The following is a 24,373-nucleotide window of genomic DNA, read 5'->3' on the forward strand; positions in this document are numbered from 1 at the left end:
AAAATGAACACTGGAGAAATAAATGGAGTTGATCCTCACTACTTACGTGGCCGGTTAGCTCAGATGGTCAGAGCGTGGTGCTAATAACGCCAAGGTCATGGGTTCAAGCCCCATACTGGCCAGTTGTTTGTAACAGATGTAACAGATGCAAATGTGCAATCATTTAAAAAAGCTTTTCTGCATTACAAAACAAGTCAGAAAGATTGCTCCAAAAAATATCTAACTTCATTAAAGATTTTTTTTCACCATGTGTATGTGTGTGTACAAAATATCTCAAAGACGCATGGTGAGTCGTTTACCACATCATACTGCACTTCCACTGTTGTTCACCGTGTGCAAAATGAACACTGGAGAAATAAATGGAGTTGATCCTCACTACTTACGTGGCCGGTTAGCTCAGATGGTCAGAGCGTGGTGCTAATAACGCCAAGGTCATGGGTTCAAGCCCCATACTGGCCAGTTGTTTGTAACAGATGTAGCAGATGCAAATGTGCAATCATTTGTAAAAGGTTCTCTGAATTACAAAACATGGCAGAAAGATTGCTCCAAAAAATGTCTGTCTTCATTTAAGATTTGTTTTCACCATGTGTATGTGTGTGTACAAAATATCTCAAAGACGCATAGGTGAGTCGTTTACCACATCATACTGCACTTCCGCTGTTGTTCACCCTGTGCAAAATGAACACTGGAGAAATAAATGGAGTTGATCCTCACTACTTACGTGGCCGGTTAGCTCAGATGGTCAGAGCGTGGTGCTAATAACGCCAAGGTCATGGGTTCAAGCCCCATACTGGCCAGTTGTTTGTAACAGATGTAGCAGATGCAAATGTGCAATCATTTGTAAAAGGTTCTCTGAATTACAAAACATGGCAGAAAGATTGCTCCAAAAAATATCTGTCTTCATTTAAGATTTTTTTTCACCATGTGTATGTGTGTGTGTACAAAATATCTCAAAGACGCATGGTGAGTCGTTTACCACATCATACTGCACTTCCACAGTTGTTCACCCTGTGCAAAATGAACACTGGAGAAATAAATGGAGTTGATCCTCACTACTTACGTGGCCGGTTAGCTCAGATGGTCAGAGCGTGGTGCTAATAACGCCAAGGTCATGGGTTCAAGCCCCATGACCTTGGCGTCATGTCCCCATGCAAAATTAACACTGGAGACATAAATGGAGTTGATCCTCACTACTTACGTGGCTGGTTAGCTCAGATGGTCAGAGCGTGGTGCTAATAACGCCAAGGTCATGGGTTCAATCCCCATACTGGCCAGTTGTTTGTAACAGATGCAATACCATTTCTCTGAATTATAGAAAATGTCAGAAACATTGCTCACTTGGTGAAATATCCAGCATGGAGTGACTTCTAACTGCACCAGTGTGTTAGTTCTCTCACTATTATTGCCAGTATCCCACCCAAGTTGTGAACAATAAGGTGCTAGTTTAATGCAGAAAGGGTCTTGAACTCTTGAGATATGGAATAGATAGGCAACTTTGTACTGTAAGATTTGTTTTGGGTTTAGTCAATTGTTGGTGTTGTTGTTTCATTGTGTGTACACCACATCCTGCATTTCAGTTTTTACTTAAGGCACTAAACTGTTGATATTAGTGTAAATTGAGTGACATTCAACCACGAAGGGACTCGAACCCTCAATCTTCTGATTCGAAGTCAGACGCCTTGTCCATTAGGCCACGCGGTCTTACTTTTCTCTTCTAAGGTTTAGCGGAGTGCAATGCAATCATTTATAAAAGCTTCTCTGAATTACAAAACATGGCAGAAAGATTGCTCCAAAAAATGTCTGTCTTCATTTAAGATTTGTTTTCACCATGTGTATGTGTGTGTACAAAATATCTCAAAGACGCATGGTGAGTCGTTTACCACATCATACTGCACTTCCGCTGTTGTTCACCCTGTGCAAAATGAACACTGGAGAAATAAATGGAGTTGATCCTCACTACTTACGTGGCCGGTTAGCTCAGATGGTCAGAGCGTGGTGCTAATAACGCCAAGGTCATGGGTTCAAGCCCCATACTGGCCAGTTGTTTGTAACAGATGTAACAGATGCAAATGTGCAATCATTTAAAAAAGCTTTTCTGCATTACAAAACAAGTCAGAAAGATTGCTCCAAAAAATATCTAACTTCATTAAAAAAAATTTTTCACCATGTGTATGTGTGTGTACAAAATATCTCAAAGACGCATGGTGAGTCGTTTACCACATCATACTGCACTTCCACTGTTGTTCACCCTGTGCAAAATGAACACTGGAGAAATAAATGGAGTTGATCCTCACTACTTACGTGGCCGGTTAGCTCAGATGGTCAGAGCGTGGTGCTAATAACGCCAAGGTCATGGGTTCAAGCCCCATACTGGCCAGTTGTTTGTAACAGATGTAGCAGATGCAAATGTGCAATCATTTGTAAAAGGTTCTCTGAATTACAAAACATGGCAGAAAGATTGCTCCAAAAAATGTCTGTCTTCATTTAAGATTTGTTTTCACCATGTGTATGTGTGTGTACAAAATATCTCAAAGACGCATAGTGAGTCGTTTACCACATCATACTGCACTTCCGCTGTTGTTCACCCTGTGCAAAATGAACACTGGAGAAATAAATGGAGTTGATCCTCACTACTTACGTGGCCGGTTAGCTCAGATGGTCAGAGCGTGGTGCTAATAACGCCAAGGTCATGGGTTCAAGCCCCATACTGGCCAGTTGTTTGTAACAGATGTAGCAGATGCAAATGTGCAATCATTTGTAAAAGGTTCTCTGAATTACAAAACATGGCAGAAAGATTGCTCCAAAAAATATCTGTCTTCATTTAAGATTTTTTTTCACCATGTGTATGTGTGTGTGTACAAAATATCTCAAAGACGCATGGTGAGTCGTTTACCACATCATACTGCACTTCCACAGTTGTTCACCCTGTGCAAAATGAACACTGGAGAAATAAATGTAGTTGATCCTCACTACTTACGTGGCCGGTTAGCTCAGATGGTCAGAGCGTGGTGCTAATAACGCCAAGGTCATGGGTTCAACCCCCATACTGGCCAGTTGTTTGTAACAGATGTAACAAATGCAAATGTACAATCATTTACAAAAGGTTCCCTGAATTACAAAACATGGCAGAAAGATTGCTCCAAAAAATGTCTGTCTTCATTTAAGATTTGTTTTCACCATGTGTATGTGTGTGTACAAAATATCTCAAAGACGCATGGTGAGTCGTTTACCACATCATACTGCACTTCCGCTGTTGTTCACCCTGTGCAAAATGAACACTGGAGAAATAAATGGAGTTGATCCTCACTACTTACGTGGCCGGTTAGCTCAGATGGTCAGAGCGTGGTGCTAATAACGCCAAGGTCATGGGTTCAAGCCCCATACTGGCCAGTTGTTTGTAACAGATGTAACAGATGCAAATGTGCAATCATTTAAAAAAGCTTTTCTGCATTACAAAACAAGTCAGAAAGATTGCTCCAAAAAATATCTAACTTCATTAAAGATTTTTTTTCACCATGTGTATGTGTGTGTACAAAATATCTCAAAGACGCATGGTGAGTCGTTTACCACATCATACTGCACTTCCACTGTTGTTCACCGTGTGCAAAATGAACACTGGAGAAATAAATGGAGTTGATCCTCACTACTTACGTGGCCGGTTAGCTCAGATGGTCAGAGCGTGGTGCTAATAACGCCAAGGTCATGGGTTCAAGCCCCATACTGGCCAGTTGTTTGTAACAGATGTAGCAGATGCAAATGTGCAATCATTTGTAAAAGGTTCTCTGAATTACAAAACATGGCAGAAAGATTGCTCCAAAAAATATCTGTCTTCATTTAAGATTTTTTTTCACCATGTGTATGTGTGTGTGTACAAAATATCTCAAAGACGCATGGTGAGTCGTTTACCACATCATACTGCACTTCCACAGTTGTTCACCCTGTGCAAAATGAACACTGGAGAAATAAATGGAGTTGATCCTCACTACTTACGTGGCCGGTTAGCTCAGATGGTCAGAGCGTGGTGCTAATAACGCCAAGGTCATGGGTTCAAGCCCCATGACCTTGGCGTCATGTCCCCATGCAAAATTAACACTGGAGACATAAATGGAGTTGATCCTCACTACTTACGTGGCTGGTTAGCTCAGATGGTCAGAGCGTGGTGCTAATAACGCCAAGGTCATGGGTTCAATCCCCATACTGGCCAGTTGTTTGTAACAGATGCAATACCATTTCTCTGAATTATAGAAAATGTCAGAAACATTGCTCACTTGGTGAAATATCCAGCATGGAGTGACTTCTAACTGCACCAGTGTGTTAGTTCTCTCACTATTATTGCCAGTATCCCACCCAAGTTGTGAACAATAAGGTGCTAGTTTAATGCAGAAAGGGTCTTGAACTCTTGAGATATGGAATAGATAGGCAACTTTGTACTGTAAGATTTGTTTTGGGTTTAGTCAATTGTTGGTGTTGTTGTTTCATTGTGTGTACACCACATCCTGCATTTCAGTTTTTACTTAAGGCACTAAACTGTTGATATTAGTGTAAATTGAGTGACATTCAACCACGAAGGGACTCGAACCCTCAATCTTCTGATTCGAAGTCAGACGCCTTGTCCATTAGGCCACGCGGTCTTACTTTTCTCTTCTAAGGTTTAGCGGAGTGCAATGCAATCATTTATAAAAGCTTCTCTGAATTACAAAACATGGCAGAAAGATTGCTCCAAAAAATGTCTGTCTTCATTTAAGATTTGTTTTCACCATGTGTATGTGTGTGTACAAAATATCTCAAAGACGCATGGTGAGTCGTTTACCACATCATACTGCACTTCCGCTGTTGTTCACCCTGTGCAAAATGAACACTGGAGAAATAAATGGAGTTGATCCTCACTACTTACGTGGCCGGTTAGCTCAGATGGTCAGAGCGTGGTGCTAATAACGCCAAGGTCATGGGTTCAAGCCCCATACTGGCCAGTTGTTTGTAACAGATGTAACAGATGCAAATGTGCAATCATTTAAAAAAGCTTTTCTGCATTACAAAACAAGTCAGAAAGATTGCTCCAAAAAATATCTAACTTCATTAAAAAAAAATTTTCACCATGTGTATGTGTGTGTAGAAAATATCTCAAAGACGCATGGTGAGTCGTTTACCACATCATACTGCACTTCCACTGTTGTTCACCCTGTGCAAAATGAACACTGGAGAAATAAATGGAGTTGATCCTCACTACTTACGTGGCCGGTTAGCTCAGATGGTCAGAGCGTGGTGCTAATAACGCCAAGGTCATGGGTTCAAGCCCCATACTGGCCAGTTGTTTGTAACAGATGTAGCAGATGCAAATGTGCAATCATTTGTAAAAGGTTCTCTGAATTACAAAACATGGCAGAAAGATTGCTCCAAAAAATATCTGTCTTCATTTAAGATTTTTTTTCACCATGTGTATGTGTGTGTGTACAAAATATCTCAAAGACGCATGGTGAGTCGTTTACCACATCATACTGCACTTCCACAGTTGTTCACCCTGTGCAAAATGAACACTGGAGAAATAAATGTAGTTGATCCTCACTACTTACGTGGCCGGTTAGCTCAGATGGTCAGAGCGTGGTGCTAATAACGCCAAGGTCATGGGTTCAACCCCCATACTGGCCAGTTGTTTGTAACAGATGTAACAAATGCAAATGTACAATCATTTACAAAATGTTCCCTGAATTACAAAACATGGCAGAAAGATTGCTCCAAAAAATGTCTGTATTCATTTAAGATTTGTTTTCACCATGTGTATGTGTGTGTACAAAATATCTCAAAGACGCATGGTGAGTCGTTTACCACATCATACTGCACTTCCGCTGTTGTTCACCCTGTGCAAAATGAACACTGGAGAAATAAATGGAGTTGATCCTCACTACTTACGTGGCCGGTTAGCTCAGATGGTCAGAGCGTGGTGCTAATAACGCCAAGGTCATGGGTTCAAGCCCCATACTGGCCAGTTGTTTGTAACAGATGTAACAGATGCAAATGTGCAATCATTTAAAAAAGCTTTTCTGCATTACAAAACAAGTCAGAAAGATTGCTCCAAAAAATATCTAACTTCATTAAAGATTTTTTTTCACCATGTGTATGTGTGTGTACAAAATATCTCAAAGACGCATGGTGAGTCGTTTACCACATCATACTGCACTTCCACTGTTGTTCACCGTGTGCAAAATGAACACTGGAGAAATAAATGGAGTTGATCCTCACTACTTACGTGGCCGGTTAGCTCAGATGGTCAGAGCGTGGTGCTAATAACGCCAAGGTCATGGGTTCAAGCCCCATACTGGCCAGTTGTTTGTAACAGATGTAGCAGATGCAAATGTGCAATCATTTGTAAAAGGTTCTCTGAATTACAAAACATGGCAGAAAGATTGCTCCAAAAAATATCTGTCTTCATTTAAGATTTTTTTTCACCATGTGTATGTGTGTGTGTACAAAATATCTCAAAGACGCATGGTGAGTCGTTTACCACATCATACTGCACTTCCACAGTTGTTCACCCTGTGCAAAATGAACACTGGAGAAATAAATGGAGTTGATCCTCACTACTTACGTGGCCGGTTAGCTCAGATGGTCAGAGCGTGGTGCTAATAACGCCAAGGTCATGGGTTCAATCCCCATACTGGCCAGTTGTTTGTAACAGATGCAATACCATTTCTCTGAATTATAGAAAATGTCAGAAACATTGCTCACTTGGTGAAATATCCAGCATGGAGTGACTTCTAACTGCACCAGTGTGTTAGTTCTCTCACTATTATTGCCAGTATCCCACCCAAGTTGTGAACAATAAGGTGCTAGTTTAATGCAGAAAGGGTCTTGAACTCTTGAGATATGGAATAGATAGGCAACTTTGTACTGTAAGATTTGTTTTGGGTTTAGTCAATTGTTGGTGTTGTTGTTTCATTGTGTGTACACCACATCCTGCATTTCAGTTTTTACTTAAGGCACTAAACTGTTGATATTAGTGTAAATTGAGTGACATTCAACCACGAAGGGACTCGAACCCTCAATCTTCTGATTCGAAGTCAGACGCCTTGTCCATTAGGCCACGCGGTCTTACTTTTCTCTTCTAAGGTTTAGCGGAGTGCAATGCAATCATTTATAAAAGCTTCTCTGAATTACAAAACATGGCAGAAAGATTGCTCCAAAAAATGTCTGTCTTCATTTAAGATTTGTTTTCACCATGTGTATGTGTGTGTACAAAATATCTCAAAGACGCATGGTGAGTCGTTTACCACATCATACTGCACTTCCGCTGTTGTTCACCCTGTGCAAAATGAACACTGGAGAAATAAATGGAGTTGATCCTCACTACTTACGTGGCCGGTTAGCTCAGATGGTCAGAGCGTGGTGCTAATAACGCCAAGGTCATGGGTTCAAGCCCCATACTGGCCAGTTGTTTGTAACAGATGTAACAGATGCAAATGTGCAATCATTTAAAAAAGCTTTTCTGCATTACAAAACAAGTCAGAAAGATTGCTCCAAAAAATATCTAACTTCATTAAAAAAAAATTTTCACCATGTGTATGTGTGTGTACAAAATATCTCAAAGACGCATTGTGAGTCGTTTACCACATCATACTGCACTTCCACTGTTGTTCACCCTGTGCAAAATGAACACTGGAGAAATAAATGGAGTTGATCCTCACTACTTACATGGCCGGATCGCTCAGATGGTCAGAGCGTGGTGCTAATAACGCCAAGGTCATGGGTTCAAGCCCCATACTGGCCAGTTGTTTGTAACAGATGTAGCAGATGCAAATATTCAATCATTTACAAAAGGTTCTCTGAATTACAAAACATGGCAGAAAGATTGCTCCAAAAAATATCTGACTTCATTTAAGATTTTTTTTCACCATGTGTATGTGTGTGTGTACAAAATATCTCAAAGACGCATGGTGAGTCGTTTACCACATCATACTGCACTTCCACTGTTGTTCACCCTGTGCAAAATGAACACTGGAGAAATAAATGGAGTTGATCCTTACTACTTAAGTGGCAGGTTATCTCAGATGGTCAGAGCGTGGTGCTAATAACGTCAAGGTCATGGGTTCAAGCCCCATACTGGCCAGTTGTTTGTAACAGATGTAACAGATGCAAATGTGCAATCATTTATAAAAGCTTCTCTAAATTACAAAACATGGCAGAAAGATTGCTCCAAAAAATATCTGTCTTCATTTAAGATTTTTTTTCACCATGTGTATGTGTGTGTGTACAAAATATCTCAAAGACGCATGGTGAGTCGTTTACCAAATCATACTGCACTTCCACTGTTGTTCACCCTGTGCAAAATGAACACTGGAGAAATAAATGGAGTTGATCCTCACTACTTACGTGGCCGGTTAGCTCAGGTGGTCAGAGCGTGGTGCTAATAACGCCAAGGTCATGGGTTCAAGCCCCATACTAGCCAGTTGTTTGTAACAGATGTAACAGATGCAAATGTGCAATCATTTACAAAAGGTTCTCTGAATTACAAAACATGGCAGAAAGGTTGCTCCAAAATATATCTGACTTCATTTAATATTTTTTTTCACCATGTGTATGTGTGTGTACAAAATATCTCAAAGACGCATGGTTCACCACATCATACTGCACTTCCGCTGTTGTTCACCCTGTGCAAAATGAACACTGGAGAAATAAATGGAGTTGATCCTCACTACTTACGTGGCCGGTTAGCTCAGATGGTCAGAGCGTGGTGCTAATAACGCCAAGGTCATGGGTTCAAGCCCCATACTGGCCAGTTGTTTGTAACAGATGTAACAGGTGCAATCATTTACAAAAGGTTCTCTGAATTACAAAACATGTCAGAAAGATTGCTCCAAAAAATGTCTCCCTTCATTTAAGATTTTTTTTCACCATGTGTATGTGTGTGTACAAAATATCTCAAAGACGCATGGTGAGTCGTTTACCACATCATACTGCACTTCCACTGTTGTTCACCCTGTGCAAAATGAACACTGGAGAAATAAATGGAGTTGATCCTCACTACTTACGTGGCCGGTTAGCTCAGATGGTCAGAGCGTGGTGCTAATAACGCCAAGGTCATGGGTTCAAGCCCCATACTGGCCAGTTGTTTGTAACAGATGTAGCAGATGCAAATGTGCAATCATTTGTAAAAGGTTCTCTGAATTACAAAACATGGCAGAAAGATTGCTCCAAAAAATATCTGTCTTCATTTAAGATTTTTTTTCACCATGTGTATGTGTGTGTGTACAAAATATCTCAAAGACGCATGGTGAGTCGTTTACCACATCATACTGCACTTCCACTGTTGTTCACCCTGTGCAAAATGAACACTGGAGAAATAAATGGAGTTGATCCTCACTACTTACATGGCCGGTTAGCTCAGATGGTCAGAGCGTGGTGCTAATAACGCCAAGGTCATGGGTTCAAGCCCCATACTGGCCAGTTGTTTGTAACAGATGTAACAGATGCAAATGTGCAATCATTTAAAAAACCTTTTCTGCATTACAAAACAAGTCAGAAAGATTGCTCCAAAAAATATCTAACTTCATTAAAAAAAAAATTTCACCATGTGTATGTGTGTGTACAAAATATCTCAAAGACGCATGGTGAGTCGTTTACCACATCATACTGCACTTCCATTGTTGTTCACCCTGTGCAAAATGAACACTGGAGAAATAAATGGAGTTGATCCTCACTACTTACGTGGCCGGTTAGCTCAGATGGTCAGAGCGTGGTGCTAATAACGCCAAGGTCATGGGTTCAAGCCCCATACTGGCCAGTTGTTTGTAACAGATGTAACAGATGCAAATGTGCAATCATTTATAAAAGCTTCTCTAAATTACAAAACATGGCAGAAAGGTTGCTCCAAAATATATCTGACTTCATTTAATATTTTTTTTCACCATGTGTATGTGTGTGTACAAAATATCTCAAAGACGCATGGTGAGTCGTTTACCACATCATACTGCACTTCCGCTGTTGTTCACCCTGTGCAAAATGAACACTGGAGAAATAAATGGAGTTGATCCTCACTACTTACGTGGCCGGTTAGCTCAGATGGTCAGAGCGTGGTGCTAATAACGCCAAGGTCATGGGTTCAAGCCCCATACTGGCCAGTTGTTTGTAACAGATGTAACAGATGCAAATGTGCAATCATTTAAAAAAGCTTTTCTGCATTACAAAACAAGTCAGAAAGATTGCTCCAAAAAATATCTAACTTCATTAAAAAAAAATGTTCACCATGTGTATGTGTGTGTACAAAATATCTCAAAGACGCATGGTGAGTCGTTTACCACATCATACTGCACTTCCACTGTTGTTCACCCTGTGCAAAATGAACACTGGAGAAATAAATGGAGTTGATCCTCACTACTTACATGGCCGGTTAGCTCAGATGGTCAGAGCGTGGTGCTAATAACGCCAAGGTCATGGGTTCAAGCCCCATACTGGCCAGTTGTTTGTAACAGATGTAGCAGATGCAAATGTGCAATCATTTACAAAAGGTTCTCTGAATTACAAAACATGGCAGAAAGATTGCTCCAAAAAATATCTGACTTCATTTAAGATTTTTTTTCACCATGTGTATGTGTGTGTGTACAAAATATCTCAAAGACGCATGGTGAGTCGTTTACCACATCATACTGCACTTCCACTGTTGTTCACCCTGTGCAAAATGAACACTGGAGAAATAAATGGACTTGATCCTTACTACTTAAGTGGCAGGTTCTCTCAGATGGTCAGAGCGTGGTGCTAATAACGTCAAGGTCATGGGTTCAAGCCCCATACTGGCCAGTTGTTTGTAACAGATGTAACAGATGCAAATGTGCAATCATTTATAAAAGCTTCTCTAAATTACAAAACATGGCAGAAAGATTGCTCCAAAAAATATCTGTCTTCATTTAAGATTTTTTTTCACCATGTGTATGTGTGTGTGTACAAAATATCTCAAAGACGCATGGTGAGTCGTTTACCAAATCATACTGCACTTCCACTGTTGTTCACCCTGTGCAAAATGAACACTGGAGAAATAAATGGAGTTGATCCTCACTACTTACGTGGCCGGTTAGCTCAGATGGTCAGAGCGTGGTGCTAATAACGCCAAGGTCATGGGTTCAAGCCCCATACTAGCCAGTTGTTTGTAACAGATGTAACAGATGCAAATGTGCAATCATTTACAAAAGGTTCTCTGAATTACAAAACATGGCAGAAAGGTTGCTCCAAAATATATCTGACTTCATTTAATATTTTTTTTCACCATGTGTATGTGTGTGTACAAAATATCTCAAAGACGCATGGTTCACCACATCATACTGCACTTCCGCTGTTGTTCACCCTGTGCAAAATGAACACTGGAGAAATAAATGGAGTTGATCCTCACTACTTACGTGGCCGGTTAGCTCAGATGGTCAGAGCGTGGTGCTAATAACGCCAAGGTCATGGGTTCAAGCCCCATACTGGCCAGTTGTTTATAACAGATGTAACAGGTGCAATCATTTACAAAAGGTTCTCTGAATTACAAAACATGTCAGAAAGATTGCTCCAAAAAATGTCTCCCTTCATTTAAGATTTTTTTTCACCATGTGTATGTGTGTGTACAAAATATCTCAAAGACGCATGGTGAGTCGTTTACCACATCATACTGCACTTCCACTGTTGTTCACCCTGTGCAAAATGAACACTGGAGAAATAAATGGAGTTGATCCTTACTACTTACCTGGCAGGTTATCTCAGATGGTCAGAGCGTGGTGCTAATAACGCCAAGGTCATGGGTTCAAGCCCCATACTGGCCAGTTGTTTGTAACAGATGTAACAGATGCAAATGTGCAATAATTTATAAAAGCTTCTCTGAATTACAAAACATGGCAGAAAGATTGCTCCAAAAAATATCTGTCTTCATTTAAGATTTTTTTTCACCATGTGTATGTGTGTGTGTACAAAATATCTCAAAGACGCATGGTGAGTCATTTACCAAATCATACTGCACTTCCACTGTTGTTCACCCTGTGCAAAATGAACACTGGAGAAATAAATGGAGTTGATCCTCACTACTTACGTGGCCGGTTAGCTCAGATGGTCAGAGCGTGGTGCTAATAACGCCAAGGTCATGGGTTCAAGCCCCATACTGGCCAGTTGTTTGTAACAGATGTAGCAGATGCAAATGTGCAATCATTTGTAAAAGGTTCTCTGAATTACAAAACATGGCAGAAAGATTGCTCCAAAAATTATCTGTCTTCATTTAAGATTTGTTTTCACCATGTGTATGTATGTGTACAAAATATCTCAAAGACGCATGGTGAGTCGTTTAACACATCATACTGCACTTCCACTGTTGTTCACCCTGTGCAAAATGAACACTGGAGAAATAAATGGAGTTGATCCTCACTACTTACGTGGCCGGTTAGCTCAGATGGTCAGAGCGTGGTGCTAATAACGCCAAGGTCATGGGTTCAAGCCCCATACTGGCCAGTTGTTTGTAACAGATGCAATGCCCACAAAATCTTCTCTGAATTATAGAAAATGTCAGAAACATTGCTCACTTGGTGAAATATCCAGCATGGAGTGACTTCTAACTGCACCAGTGTGTTTGTTCTCTCACTATTATTGCCAGTATCCCACCCGAGTTGTGAACAATAAGCTGCAAGTTTAATGCTCAAAGGGTCTTGAACTCTTAAGATATAGAGTAGATAGGCATCTTCATACTGTAAGATTTATTTTGGTCTTAGTCAATTGTTGGTACACCACATCCTGCATTTCAGTTTTTACTTAAGGCACTAAACTGCTGATATTAGTGTAAATTGAGTGACATTCAACCACGAAGGGACTCGAACCCTCAATCTTCTGATTCAAATCAGACGCCTTGTCCATTAGGCCACGTGGTCTTACTTTTCTCTTCTAAGGTTTAGCGGAGTGCAATGCAATCATTTACAAAAGCTTCTCTGAATTACAAAACATCGCAGAAAGATTGCTCCAAAAAATATCTGACTTCATTTAAGATTTTTTTTCACAATGTGTATGTGTGTGTACAAAATATCTCAAAGACGCATGGTGAGTCGTTTACCACATCATACTGCACTTCCACTGTTGTTCACCCTGTGCAAAATGAACACTGGAGAAATAAATGGAGTTGATCCTCACTACTTACATGGCTGGTTAGCTTAGATGGTCAGAGCGTGGTGCTAATAACGCTAAGGTCATTGGTTCAAGCCCCATACTGGCCAGTTGCTTGTAACAGATGTAAAAGATGCAAATGTGCAATCATTTACAAAAGGTTCTCTGAATTACAAAACATGGCAGAAAGATTGCTCCAAGAAATGTCTGTCTTCATTTAAGATTTTTTTTCACCATGTGTATGTGTATGTACAAAATATCTCAAAGACGCATGGTGAGTCGTTTACCACATCATACTGCACTTCCACTGTTGATCACCCTGTGCAAAATGAACACTGGAGAAATAAATGGAGTTGATCCTCACTACTTACGTGGCTGGTTACCTCAGATGGTCAGAGCGTGGTGCTAATAACACCAAGGTCATGGGTTCAAGCCCCATACTGGCCAGTTGTTTGTAACAGATGTAACAGGTGCAATCATTTACAAAAGGTTCTCTGCCTTACAAAACATGGCAGAAAGATTGCTCCAAAAAATATCTGACTTCATTTAAGATTTTTTTTCACCATGTGTATGTGTGTGTACAAAATATCTCAAAGACGCATGGTGAGTCGTTTAACACATCATACTGCACTTCCACTGTTGTTCACCCTGTGCAAAATGAACACTGGAGAAATAAATGGAGTTGATCCTTACTACTTACGTGGCCGGTTATCTCAGATGGTCAGAGCGTGGTGCTAATAACGCCAAGGTCATGGGTTCAAGCCCCATACCGGCCAGTTGTTTGTAACAGATGTAACAGATGCAAATGTGCAATCATTTATAAAAGCTTCTCTGAATTACAAAACATGGCAGAAAGATTGCTCCAAAAAATGTCTGTATTCATTTAAGATTTTTTTTCACCATGTGTATGTGTGTGTGTACAAAATATCTCAAAGACGCATGGTGAGTCGTTTACCAAATCATACTGCACTTCCACTGTTGTTCACCCTGTGCAAAATGAACACTGGAGAAATAAATGGAGTTGATCCTCACTACTTACGTGGCCGGTTAGCTCAGATGGTCAGAGCGTGGTGCTAATAACGACAAGGTCATGGGTTCAAGCCCCATACTGGCCAGTTGTTTGTAACAGATGTAACGGATGCAAATGTGCAATCATTTACAAAAGCTTCTCTGCATTACAAAACATGGCAGAAAGATTCCTCCAAAAAATATCTGACTTCATTTAAGATTTTTTTTCACCATGTGTATGTGTGTGTACAAAATATCTCAAAGACGCATGGTGAGTCGTTTACCACATCATACTGCACTTCCACTGTTGTTCACCCTGTGCAAAATGAACACTGGAGAAATAAATGGAGTTGATCCTTACTACTTACGTGGCAGGTTATCTCAGATGGTCAGAGCGTGGTGCTAATAACGCCAAGGTCATGGGTTCAAGCCCCATACTGGCCAGTTGTTTGTAACAGATGTAACAGATGCAAATGTGCAATCATTTATAAAAGCTTCTCTGAATTACAAAACATGGCAGAAAGATTGCTCCAAAAAATATCTGTATTCATTTAAGATTTTTTTTCACCATGTGTATGTGTGTGTGTACAAAATATCTCAAAGACGCATGGTGAGTCGTTTACCAAATCATACTGCACTTCCACTGTTGTTCACCCTGTGCAAAATGAACACTGGAGAAATAAATGGAGTTGATCCTCACTACTTACGTGGCTGGTTAGCTCAGATGGTCAGAGCGTGGTGCTAATAACGCCAAGGTCATGGGTTCAAGCCCCATACTAGCCAGTTGTTTGTAACAGATGCAAATGTGCAATCATTTACAAAAGGTTCTCTGAATTACAAAACATGGCAGAAAGATTGCTCCAAAATATATCTGACTTCATTTAAGATTTTTTTTCACCATGTGTATATGTGTGTACAAAATATCTCAAAGACGCATGGTGAGTCGTTTACCACATCATACTGCACTTCCGCTGTTGTTCACCCTGTGCAAAATGAACACTGGAGAAATAAATGGAGTTGATCCTCACTACTTACGTGGCCGGTTAGCTCAGATGGTCAGAGCGTGGTGCTAATAACGCCAAGGTCATGGGTTCAAGCCCCATACTGGCCAGTTGTTTGTAACAGATGTAACAGGTGCAATCATTTACAAAAGCTTCTCTGAATTACAAAACATGGCAGAAAGATTGCTCCAAAAAATATCTGTATTCATTTAAGATTTTTTTTCACCATGTGTATGTGTGTGTGTACAAAATATCTCAAAGACGCATGGTGAGTCGTTTACCAAATCATACTGCACTTCCACTGTTGTTCACCCTGTGCAAAATGAACACTGGAGAAATAAATGGAGTTGATCCTCACTACTTACGTGGCTGGTTAGCTCAGATGGTCAGAGCGTGGTGCTAATAACGCCAAGGTCATGGGTTCAAGCCCCATACTAGCCAGTTGTTTGTAACAGATGTAACAGATGCAAATGTGCAATCATTTACAAAAGGTTCTCTGAATTACAAAACATGGCAGAAAGATTGCTCCAAAATATATCTGACTTCATTTAATATTTTTTTTCACCATGTGTATGTTTGTGTACAAAATATCTCAAAGACGCATGGTGAGTCGTTTACCACATCATACTGCACTTCCACTGTTGTTCACCCTGTGCAAAATGAACACTGGAGAAATAAATGGAGTTGATCCTTACTACTTACGTGGCAGGTTATCTCAGATGGTCAGAGCGTGGTGCTAATAACGCCAAGGTCATGGGTTCAAGCCCCATACTGGCCAGTTGTTTGTAACAGATGCAAATGTGCAATCATTTACAAAAGATTCTCTGCATTACAAAACATGGCAGAAAGATTGTTCCAAAAAATATCTGACTTCATTTAAGATTTTTTTTCACCATGTGTATGTGTGTGTACAAAATATCTCAAAGACGCATGGTGAGTCGTTCACCACATCATACTGCACTTCCACTGTTGTTCACCCTGTGCAAAATGAACACTGGAGAAATAAATGGAGTTGATCCTCACTACTTATGTGGCCGGTTAGCTCAGATGGTCAGAGCGTAGTGCTAATAATGCCAAGGTCATGGGTTCAAGCCCCATACTGGCCAGTTGTTTGTAACAGATGCAAATGTGCAATCATTTACAAAAGATTCTCTGCATTACAAAACATGGCAGAAAGATTGCTCCAAAAAATATCTGACTTCATTTAAGATTTTTTTTCACCATGTGTATGTGTGTGTACAAAATATCTCAAAGATGCATCGTGAGTCGTTTACCACATCATACTGCACTTCCACTGTTGTTCACCCTGTGCAAAATGAACACTGGAGAAATAAATGGAGTTGATCCTCACTACTTACGTGGCCGGTTAGCTCAGATGGTCAGAGCGTGGTGCTAATAACGCCAAGGTCATGGGTTCAAGCCCCATACTGGCCAGTTGTTTGTAACAGATGTAACAGGTGCAATCATTTACAAAAGGTTCTCTGAATTACAAAACATGGCAGAAAGATTGCTCCAAGAAATGTCTGTCTTCATTGAAGATTTTTTTTCACCATGTGTATGTGTATGTACAAAATATCTCAAAGACGCATGGTGAGTCGTTTACCACATCATACTGCACTGCCACTGTTGTTCACCCTGTGCAAAATGAACACTGGAGAAATAAATGGAGTTGATCCTCACTACTTACGTGGCCGGTTAGCTCAGATGGTCAGAGCGTGGTGCTAATAACGCCAAGGTCATGGGTTCAAGCCCCATACTGGCCAGTTGTTTGTAACAGATGCAAATGTGCAATCATTTACAAAAGATTCTCTGCATTACAAAACATGGCAGAAAGATTGCTCCAAAAAATATCTGACTTCATTTAAGATTTTTTTTCACCATGTGTATGTGTGTGTACAAAATATCTCAAAGATGCATCGTGAGTCGTTTACCACATCATACTGCACTTCCGCTGTTGTTCACCCTGTGCAAAATGAACACTGGAGAAATAAATGGAGTTGATCCTCACTACTTACGTGGCCGGTTAGCTCAGATGGTCAGAGCGTGGTGCTAATAACGCCAAGGTCATGGGTTCAAGCCCCATACTGGCCAGTTGTTTGTAACAGATGTAACAGGTGCAATCATTTACAAAAGGTTCTCTGAATTACAAAACATGGCAGAAAGATTGCTCCAAAAAATGTCTGTCTTCATTTAAGATTTTTTTTCACCATGTGTATTTGTGTGTACAAAATATCTCAAAGACGCATGGTGAGTCGTTTACCACATCATACTGCACTTCCACTGTTGATCACCCTGTGCAAAATGAACACTGGAGAAATAAATGGAGTTGATCCTCACTACTTACGTGGCCGGTTAGCTCAGATGGTCAGAGCGTGGTGTTAATAACGCCAAGGTCATGGGTTCAAGCCCCATACTGGCCAGTTGTTTGTAACAGATGTAACAGATGCAAATGTGCAATCATTTACAAAAGCTTCTCTGCATTACAAAACATGGCAGAAAGATTGCTCCAAAAAATATCTGACTTCATTTAAGATTTTTTTTCACCATGTGTATGTGTGTGTACAAAATATCTCAAAGACGCATGGTGAGTCGTTTACCACATCATACTGCACTTCCACTGTTGTTCACCCTGTGCAAAATGAACACTGGAGAAATAAATGGAGTTGATCCTTACTACTTACGTGGCCGGTTATCTCAGATGGTCAGAGCGTGGTGCTAATAACGCCAAGGTCATGGGTTCATGCCCCATACCGGCCAGTTGTTTGTAACAGATGTAACAGATGCAAATGTGCAATCATTTATAAAAGCTTCTCTGAATTACAAAACATGGCAGAAAGATTTCTCCAAAAAATATCTGTATTCATTTAAGATTTTTTTTCACCATGTGTATGTGTGTGTGTACAAAATATCTCAAAGACGCATGGTGAGTCGTTTACCAAATCATACTGCACTTCCACTGTTGTTCACCCTGTGCAAAATGAACACTGGAGAAATAAATGGAGTTGATCCTCACTACTTACGTGGCCGGTTAGCTCAGATGGTCAGAGCGTGGTGCTAATAACGCCAAGGTCATGGGTTCAAGCCCCATACTAGCCAGTTGTTTGTAACAGATGTAACAGATGCAAATGTGCAATCATTTACAAAAGGTTCTCTGAATTACAAAACATGGCAGAAAGATTGCTCCAAAATATATCTGACTTCATTTAAGATTTTTTTTCACCATGTGTATGTGTGTGTACAAAATATCTCAAAGATGCATGGTTCACCACATCAAACTGCACTTCCGCTGTTGTTCACCCTGTGCAAAATGAACACTGGAGAAATAAATGGAGTTGATCCTCACTACTTACGTGGCCGGTTAGCTCAGATGGTCAGAGCGTCATGCTAATAACGCCAAGGTCATGGGTTCAAGCCCCATACTGGCCAGTTGTTTGTAACAGATTTAACAGATGCAAATGTGCAATCATTTACAAAAGCTTCTCTGCATTACAAAACATGGCAGAAAGATTGCTCCAAAAAATATCTGACTTCATTTAAGATTTTTTTTCACCATGTGTATGTGTGTGTACAAAATATCTCAAAGACGCATGGTGAGTCGTTTACCACATCATACTGCACTTCCACTGTTGTTCACCCTGTGAAAAATGAACACTGGAGAAATAAATGGAGTTGATCCTTACTACTTACGTGGCAGGTTATCTCAGATGGTCAGAGCGTGGTGCTAATAACGCCAAGGTCATGGGTTCAAGCCCCATACTGGCCAGTTGTTTGTAACAGATGTAACAGATGCAAATGTGCAATCATTTATAAAAGCTTCTCTGAATTACAAAACATGGCAGAAAGATTGCTCCAAAAAATATCTGTATTCATTTAAGATTTTTTTTCACCATGTGTATGTGTGTGTGTACAAAATATCTCAAAGACGCATGGTGAGTCGTTTACCAAATCATACTGCACTTCCACTGTTGTTCACCCTGTGCAAAATGAACACTGGAGAAATAAATGGAGTTGATCCTCACTACTTACGTTGCTGGTTAGCTCAGATGGTCAGAGCGTGGTGCTAATAACGCCAAGGTCATGGGTTCAAGCCCCATACTAGCCAGTTGTTTGTAACAGATGTAACAGATGCAAATGTGCAATCATTTACAAAAGGTTCTCTGAATTACAAAACATGGCAGAAAGATTGCTCCAAAATATATCTGACTTCATTTAAGATTTTTTTTCACCATGTGTATGTGTGTGTACAAAATATCTCAAAGACGCATGGTTCACCACATCATACTGCACTTCTGCTGTTGTTCACCCTGTGCAAAATGAACACTGGAGAAATAAATGGAGTTGATCCTCACTACTTACGTGGCCGGTTAGCTCAGATGGTCAGAGCGTGGTGCTAATAACGCCAAGGTCATTGGTTCAAGCCCCATACTGGCCAGTTGTTTGTAACAAATGTAACAGATGCAAATGTGCAATCATTTACAAAAGGTTGTCTGAATTACAAAACATGGCAGAAAGATTGCTCCAAAAAATGTCTGTTTTCATTTAAGATTTTTTTTCACCATGTGTATATGTGTGTACAAAATATCTCAAAGACGCATGGTGAGTCGTTTACCACATCATACTGCACTTCCGCTGTTGTTCACCCTGTGCAAAATGAACACTGGAGAAATAAATGGAGTTGATCCTCACTACTTACGTGGCTGGTTAGCTCAGATGGTCAGAGCGTGGTGCTAATAACGCCAAGGTCATGGGTTCAAGCCCCATACTGGCCAGTTGTTTGTAACAGATGTAACAGGTGCAATCATTTACAAAAGCTTCTCTGAATTACAAAACATGGCAGAAAGATTGCTCCAAGAAATATCTGACTTCATTTAAGAATTTCTTTCGCCATGTGTATGTGTGTGTACAAAATATCTCAAAGACGCATGGTGAGTCGTTTACCACATCATACTGCACTTCTGCTGTTCTTCACCCTGTGCAAAATGAACACTGGAGAAATAAATGCAGTTGACCCTCACTACTTATGTGGCCGGTTAGCTCAGATGGTCAGAGCGTGGTGCTAATAACGCCAAGGTCATGGGTTCAAGCCCAATACTGGCCAGTTGTATGTAACAGATGTAACAGATGCAAATGTGCAATCATTTACAAAAGGTTCTCTGAATTACAAAACATGGCAGAAAGATTGCTCCAAAATATATCTGACTTCATTTAATATTTTTTTTCACCATGTGTATGTGTGTGTACAAAATATCTCAAAGATGCATGGTTCACCACATCATACTGCACTTCCGCTGTTGTTCACCCTGTGCAAAATGAACACTGGAGAAATAAATGGAGTTGATCCTCACTACTTACGTGGCCGGTTAGCTCAGATGGTCAGAGCGTGGTGCTAATAACGCCAAGGTCATGGGTTCAAGCCCCATACTGGCCAGTTGTTTGTAACAGATGTAACAGATGCAAATGTGCAATCATTTACAAAAGCTTCTCTGCATTACAAAACATGGCTGAAAGATTGCTCCAAAAAATATCTGACTTCATTTAAGATTTTTTTTCACCATGTGTATGTGTGTGTACAAAATATCTCAAAGACGCATGGTGAGTCGTTTACCACATCATACTGCACTTCTGCTGTTGTTCACCCTGTGCAAAATGAACACTGGAGAAATAAATGGAGTTGATCCTCACTACTTACGTGGCTGGTTAGCTCAGATGGTCAGAGCGTGGTGCTAATAACGCCAAGGTCATGGGTTCAAGCCCCATACTGGCCAGTTGTTTGTAACAGATGTAACAGGTGCAATCATTTACAAAAGCTTCTCTGAATTACAAAACATGGCAGAAAGATTGCTCCAAGAAATATCTGACTTCATTTAAGAATTTTTTTCACCATGTGTATGTGTGTGTACAAAATATCTCAAAGACGCATGGTGAGTCGTTTACCACATCATACTGCACTTCTGCTGTTGTTCACCCTGTGCAAAATGAACACTGGAGAAATAAATGGAGTTGATCCTCACTACTTACGTGGCCGGTTAGCTCAGATGGTCAGAGCGTGGTGCTAATAACGCCAAGGTCATGGGTTCAAGCCCCATACTGGCCAGTTGTTTGTAACAGATGTAACAGATGCAAATGTGCAATCATTTACAAAAGCTTCTCTGCATTACAAAACATGGCTGAAAGATTGCTCCAAAAAATATCTGACTTCATTTAAGATTTTTTTTCACCATGTGTATGTGTGTGTACAAAATATCTCAAAGACGCATGGTGAGTCGTTTACCACATCATACTGCACTTCTGCTGTTGTTCACCCTGTGCAAAATGAACACTGGAGAAATAAATGCAGTTGATCCTCACTACTTATGTGGCCGGTTAGCTCAGATGGTCAGAGCGTGGTGCTAATAACGCCAAGGTCATGGGTTCAAGCCCCTTACTGGCCAGTTGTTTGTAACAGATACAATGCCATTTCACAAAAGCTTCCCTGAATTATAGAAAATGTCAGAAAGATTTCTCACTTGGTGAAATATCCAGCATGGACTGACTTCTAACTGCACCAGTGTGTTTGTTGTCTCACCATTATTGCCACTATGCCACCCAAGTTGTGAACAATAAGAAGCTAGTTTAAAGCACAAAGGGTATTGAACACCTGAAATATGGAATAGAAAAGCAACTTCATACAGTAAGATTTATTTTGGTCTCAGTCAATTGTTGGTCTTGTTTTTTTTCATTGTGTGTACACCACATCCACCATTTCAGTCTTTACTTAAGGCACTACACTGTTGATATTTGTGTAAATTGAGTGACATTCAACCACGAAGGGACTCGAACCCTCAATCTTCGAAGTCTGTCCATTAGGCCAGGGGTCTTCAACGTTTTTCAGGCCAAGGACCCCCAAACTGATGGAGAGATGGAGCAGGGACCCCCTACTATATATATATATATGTGTGCATTGCTGACTGAAAGATAACATCGTTTGCCTCCATTTATCTGTTCGCTTCAATATGTTGGATTCATGTTAATGTGTATTTAAAGACATTTAAATTCGTGGGTAAAAAATTGGTTGAAAAAATAAAATTTAAATTAAAAAAATATAAAAAAATCTCTAATCAACCAAACATTTCGCGACCCCCCTTCAGTACCTCCGCTGACCCCCTGTTGAAGACCTCTGCATTAGGCCACGTGGTCTTAGATCTCTCATTTAAGGTTTAGCGGAGTGCAATGCATCATTTACAAAAGTCTGAATTAGAAAACATGGCAGAAAGATTGCTCCATGAAATATATTCTTTCATTTAAGATTTTTTTTCACCATGTGTATGTGTGTCTGTACAAAATATCTCAAAAACGCATGGTGAATCCTTTACCACATCATACTGAACTTCCACTGTTGTTCACCCTGTGCATAATGAACACTGGAAAAATAAATGGAGTTGATCCTGTGTTGGCAATTTCTGTGAAATCAAGCACAAAGTCATACAGTTGTCTTTCGGTAAGTTTAATTCTACATCTGCAGATGGACTCACAGTACAAACACCAGAAGGACATTATAAAATGAGCAACGAACACAGTAGAATTGGAATACTTATAGCTCATAGTCCCCTCCCACAAGGTAAGAAAAGTTACTCATTATCTTCTTTGATGTTTTATTAGGGTGGGGGACATCCTGGCTTCATTTCTAGCTTAGACCCCTGGAGTGACCCCTGGATTGAAATCCCAACACCAGATGTCCGAGACACCATAAGGTTTCAGGCTTCCCGAGGCCATAAAATTAAAGTCCCTGGAGTGATAATCATAAACCTAACATTAACTCACAACTGACTTTTTAGATAAACACATCTGTTTATTAAGTAGGCCCTACCTCAGCCTCTCAGCGACGTCTGATGCATGTCCAGAGTTGGAGAAAAGACCTCACAAAGAGAAGATAGGCTTCTTGAGGGAAAAGGGTGTCGGTTTTGGCTGTTTGTGTATTGGACACATCAGTAAAGAATGCAGAAAACGGACTTCCAGTGCAAAATGTGGTCTCCAACATCCAAATATACTTCACATTCCTTCAAAAGAAAAGAGAAACGACTCTGACCAATCAGAAAGGAAATCTGAGTTAATATTGGACAGCACCCTAGTCTTGACTGGTCTTACTGGGGCTAGTGATCATAACTGTAAACTTCCTATTGTTCCTGTACAAGTTAAGTCAAAGAAGGGCAGCAAGATCCTTACCACCTATGCCTTCTTGGACCAAGGAAGCACAGCAGTATTTTGTACAGAAGCTTTGATGCACAAGCTTGGCCTCACTGGGGCCATGGGCCAAGAGAAAGTTGTGAGCAGCCATATTGTGTCTGGGTTGGAGGTGGCTGGCTTAAAATGTAATCATTTCTTGTTAACTGCCCAAAACATTTACCAAGGAATGCATGCCGGTCCACAGGGAGAATATTACAAGAGAAAAGAATCTGCAAAGATGGCCTCATTTGAAACATGTTTATCTGCCAGAGATGAATCAGAAATTGAGCTACTAATAGTGAAGAATGTTCCCATGGCCTTGGAACCATTGCAAGTCATTCGCAGTTTTAATGGTGGACCCTATGCAATCAGGACAATGCTGGGCTGGACTGTAAATGGACCACTGAAAGGAGAAAGTGGAAATGCAATGGATTGCGTGTTGCCAGAATTATCAGTGAACAGAGTATCAGTTGTTAATTTGGATGAGCTTTGGCAGCAGCAGTTTAAGACAGATTTTTCTGAAAGCGTTATGGATGAGCAACCTGGAATGTCAATAATAAGTTCATGGATCTGGTGACAAACTCAGCAATGTTAATAAATGTGAGTGGAGGTGAGGGGGCTGAGATAGCACCTTCACCTGGCCCACAGAGGATCAATCAGCACAGGTGAGAGCTGTTAGCTGATTGATCCTCATGCTTAAAAGGCAGCGTCTGAGCTGCCTCAGGGTGGTAGAACACTCAGGAACTCAGACACACAGGACACTGGCAGACTCACTAAGAGACCAGGAAGGACTGAGCTGTAAAGCTAGTCGCTTTAAGTTTATTTATGTTTGTTCAAGTGTGTGTCTGGACTTAATAAACGATGCTAAAACCCAAATGTTTGTCTCTGGATGCTGTGGTGAGAGCCCCATGGCATGGTCAACTGCCACAATGGACATTATCAAATCCGACTGCCATTGAGAAACAAGGAACTCAATATGCCAAATAACAGGACATTTGTCGAACAGCGTGCTTTGCACCTGAAGAGGAGACTTTGGAAGGATCCATCATTGCATGCAG

The 24,373-nt window shown here is 40.5% G+C and overlaps 34 non-coding genes across 34 annotated transcripts; 31 read left to right on the forward strand and 3 right to left on the reverse strand.

Moving 5' to 3' along the window:
* Nucleotides 1-48: 48 nt before the first annotated feature.
* trnai-aau lies at nt 49-122 on the forward strand. The gene has a single exon. It is a non-coding gene; the product is annotated as a tRNA-Ile (tRNA).
* Nucleotides 123-385: 263 nt separating this feature from the next.
* trnai-aau lies at nt 386-459 on the forward strand. Its single transcript has one exon. It is a non-coding gene; the product is annotated as a tRNA-Ile (tRNA).
* A 264-nt stretch (nt 460-723) lies between these two features.
* Nucleotides 724-797, forward strand: trnai-aau. The gene has a single exon. It is a non-coding gene; the product is annotated as a tRNA-Ile (tRNA).
* A 403-nt stretch (nt 798-1,200) lies between these two features.
* Nucleotides 1,201-1,274, forward strand: trnai-aau. Its single transcript has one exon. It is a non-coding gene; the product is annotated as a tRNA-Ile (tRNA).
* Nucleotides 1,275-1,628: 354 nt separating this feature from the next.
* trnar-ucg lies at nt 1,629-1,701 on the reverse strand. Its single transcript has one exon. It is a non-coding gene; the product is annotated as a tRNA-Arg (tRNA).
* A 265-nt stretch (nt 1,702-1,966) lies between these two features.
* On the forward strand, nt 1,967-2,040 carry trnai-aau. Its single transcript has one exon. It is a non-coding gene; the product is annotated as a tRNA-Ile (tRNA).
* A 263-nt stretch (nt 2,041-2,303) lies between these two features.
* Nucleotides 2,304-2,377, forward strand: trnai-aau. Its single transcript has one exon. It is a non-coding gene; the product is annotated as a tRNA-Ile (tRNA).
* Nucleotides 2,378-2,640: 263 nt separating this feature from the next.
* Nucleotides 2,641-2,714, forward strand: trnai-aau. Its single transcript has one exon. It is a non-coding gene; the product is annotated as a tRNA-Ile (tRNA).
* Nucleotides 2,715-3,316: 602 nt separating this feature from the next.
* On the forward strand, nt 3,317-3,390 carry trnai-aau. The gene has a single exon. It is a non-coding gene; the product is annotated as a tRNA-Ile (tRNA).
* Nucleotides 3,391-3,653: 263 nt separating this feature from the next.
* Nucleotides 3,654-3,727, forward strand: trnai-aau. The gene has a single exon. It is a non-coding gene; the product is annotated as a tRNA-Ile (tRNA).
* Nucleotides 3,728-4,130: 403 nt separating this feature from the next.
* Nucleotides 4,131-4,204, forward strand: trnai-aau. The gene has a single exon. It is a non-coding gene; the product is annotated as a tRNA-Ile (tRNA).
* Nucleotides 4,205-4,558: 354 nt separating this feature from the next.
* trnar-ucg lies at nt 4,559-4,631 on the reverse strand. The gene has a single exon. It is a non-coding gene; the product is annotated as a tRNA-Arg (tRNA).
* A 265-nt stretch (nt 4,632-4,896) lies between these two features.
* On the forward strand, nt 4,897-4,970 carry trnai-aau. Its single transcript has one exon. It is a non-coding gene; the product is annotated as a tRNA-Ile (tRNA).
* Nucleotides 4,971-5,233: 263 nt separating this feature from the next.
* On the forward strand, nt 5,234-5,307 carry trnai-aau. Its single transcript has one exon. It is a non-coding gene; the product is annotated as a tRNA-Ile (tRNA).
* Nucleotides 5,308-5,909: 602 nt separating this feature from the next.
* trnai-aau lies at nt 5,910-5,983 on the forward strand. The gene has a single exon. It is a non-coding gene; the product is annotated as a tRNA-Ile (tRNA).
* A 263-nt stretch (nt 5,984-6,246) lies between these two features.
* trnai-aau lies at nt 6,247-6,320 on the forward strand. The gene has a single exon. It is a non-coding gene; the product is annotated as a tRNA-Ile (tRNA).
* Nucleotides 6,321-6,585: 265 nt separating this feature from the next.
* Nucleotides 6,586-6,659, forward strand: trnai-aau. The gene has a single exon. It is a non-coding gene; the product is annotated as a tRNA-Ile (tRNA).
* Nucleotides 6,660-7,013: 354 nt separating this feature from the next.
* On the reverse strand, nt 7,014-7,086 carry trnar-ucg. Its single transcript has one exon. It is a non-coding gene; the product is annotated as a tRNA-Arg (tRNA).
* A 265-nt stretch (nt 7,087-7,351) lies between these two features.
* Nucleotides 7,352-7,425, forward strand: trnai-aau. Its single transcript has one exon. It is a non-coding gene; the product is annotated as a tRNA-Ile (tRNA).
* A 1,271-nt stretch (nt 7,426-8,696) lies between these two features.
* trnai-aau lies at nt 8,697-8,770 on the forward strand. Its single transcript has one exon. It is a non-coding gene; the product is annotated as a tRNA-Ile (tRNA).
* Nucleotides 8,771-9,025: 255 nt separating this feature from the next.
* trnai-aau lies at nt 9,026-9,099 on the forward strand. Its single transcript has one exon. It is a non-coding gene; the product is annotated as a tRNA-Ile (tRNA).
* A 265-nt stretch (nt 9,100-9,364) lies between these two features.
* Nucleotides 9,365-9,438, forward strand: trnai-aau. The gene has a single exon. It is a non-coding gene; the product is annotated as a tRNA-Ile (tRNA).
* Nucleotides 9,439-9,701: 263 nt separating this feature from the next.
* On the forward strand, nt 9,702-9,775 carry trnai-aau. The gene has a single exon. It is a non-coding gene; the product is annotated as a tRNA-Ile (tRNA).
* A 263-nt stretch (nt 9,776-10,038) lies between these two features.
* Nucleotides 10,039-10,112, forward strand: trnai-aau. Its single transcript has one exon. It is a non-coding gene; the product is annotated as a tRNA-Ile (tRNA).
* A 263-nt stretch (nt 10,113-10,375) lies between these two features.
* On the forward strand, nt 10,376-10,449 carry trnai-aau. The gene has a single exon. It is a non-coding gene; the product is annotated as a tRNA-Ile (tRNA).
* Nucleotides 10,450-11,383: 934 nt separating this feature from the next.
* On the forward strand, nt 11,384-11,457 carry trnai-aau. Its single transcript has one exon. It is a non-coding gene; the product is annotated as a tRNA-Ile (tRNA).
* A 594-nt stretch (nt 11,458-12,051) lies between these two features.
* Nucleotides 12,052-12,125, forward strand: trnai-aau. Its single transcript has one exon. It is a non-coding gene; the product is annotated as a tRNA-Ile (tRNA).
* Nucleotides 12,126-12,388: 263 nt separating this feature from the next.
* trnai-aau lies at nt 12,389-12,462 on the forward strand. The gene has a single exon. It is a non-coding gene; the product is annotated as a tRNA-Ile (tRNA).
* A 2,687-nt stretch (nt 12,463-15,149) lies between these two features.
* Nucleotides 15,150-15,223, forward strand: trnai-aau. The gene has a single exon. It is a non-coding gene; the product is annotated as a tRNA-Ile (tRNA).
* A 1,250-nt stretch (nt 15,224-16,473) lies between these two features.
* trnai-aau lies at nt 16,474-16,547 on the forward strand. Its single transcript has one exon. It is a non-coding gene; the product is annotated as a tRNA-Ile (tRNA).
* Nucleotides 16,548-16,802: 255 nt separating this feature from the next.
* trnai-aau lies at nt 16,803-16,876 on the forward strand. Its single transcript has one exon. It is a non-coding gene; the product is annotated as a tRNA-Ile (tRNA).
* A 254-nt stretch (nt 16,877-17,130) lies between these two features.
* On the forward strand, nt 17,131-17,204 carry trnai-aau. The gene has a single exon. It is a non-coding gene; the product is annotated as a tRNA-Ile (tRNA).
* Nucleotides 17,205-20,467: 3,263 nt separating this feature from the next.
* Nucleotides 20,468-20,541, forward strand: trnai-aau. The gene has a single exon. It is a non-coding gene; the product is annotated as a tRNA-Ile (tRNA).
* Nucleotides 20,542-21,133: 592 nt separating this feature from the next.
* trnai-aau lies at nt 21,134-21,207 on the forward strand. Its single transcript has one exon. It is a non-coding gene; the product is annotated as a tRNA-Ile (tRNA).
* The last annotated feature ends 3,166 nt before the right edge of the window (nt 21,208-24,373 follow it).

Source organism: Hippoglossus hippoglossus, chromosome 9 (genome assembly GCF_009819705.1).
Source record: "Hippoglossus hippoglossus isolate fHipHip1 chromosome 9, fHipHip1.pri, whole genome shotgun sequence".
Taxonomy (NCBI): Eukaryota; Metazoa; Chordata; class Actinopteri; order Pleuronectiformes; family Pleuronectidae; genus Hippoglossus; species Hippoglossus hippoglossus.